This window comes from Penaeus monodon, chromosome 34 (assembly GCF_015228065.2).
Source record: "Penaeus monodon isolate SGIC_2016 chromosome 34, NSTDA_Pmon_1, whole genome shotgun sequence".
Classification (NCBI taxonomy): Eukaryota; Metazoa; Arthropoda; class Malacostraca; order Decapoda; family Penaeidae; genus Penaeus; species Penaeus monodon.
The window spans coordinates 9,204,987-9,205,565 of NC_051419.1; positions in this window are offsets into that span (position 1 = coordinate 9,204,987).

A 579-nucleotide genomic window follows, 5' to 3' on the forward strand; every position below is an offset into this window, starting at 1 on the left:
AATTAACTAAGAAGAAGGAACTATAAGATACAGTCTTACCGAAAGAAATAAAATAAGAAGGAAAGGGGAAGAAGAAGAAAAAAAATCGAACGATAGGAATAGGAAAAGTGACACGAACGATGGAAAGGGAGAATACGAAGAGATAAGGAAGGAGAGAAAGGCAGAATGGAGAGAGTCAAACAAACTAATTAGTATAAATGAAATAAATGAAAAAATATGAAGATTCATACAAATAAGAAAAACGATAAAAAAAAACAATAAGAAGGAATAAGATAAAACATAAAGAAGAAGAGAATAGACAAAAAAGAGAAGCCTAAGAAGAGGAAATTTAGAAGGAAAAAAGAAAAGGTGAAATAACGACAATTCGGGAAAAGTGAAAGAAAGGGGAAAGCATTGAAACATAAAGATAAAAAAAAAAATCTTACAAAAAAAAAAGAATAAGAAAGAAATCAGCAAGAAAATAAAAGAGAGAACAGCAGTGAAGTGGAGAGGTACATAAAGTAAAAAATAAATAAATAAAATGGAATGGGATTAATGAATAAATAAATAAGACAAGAAAAAAAGGCTCTAATAAACTCT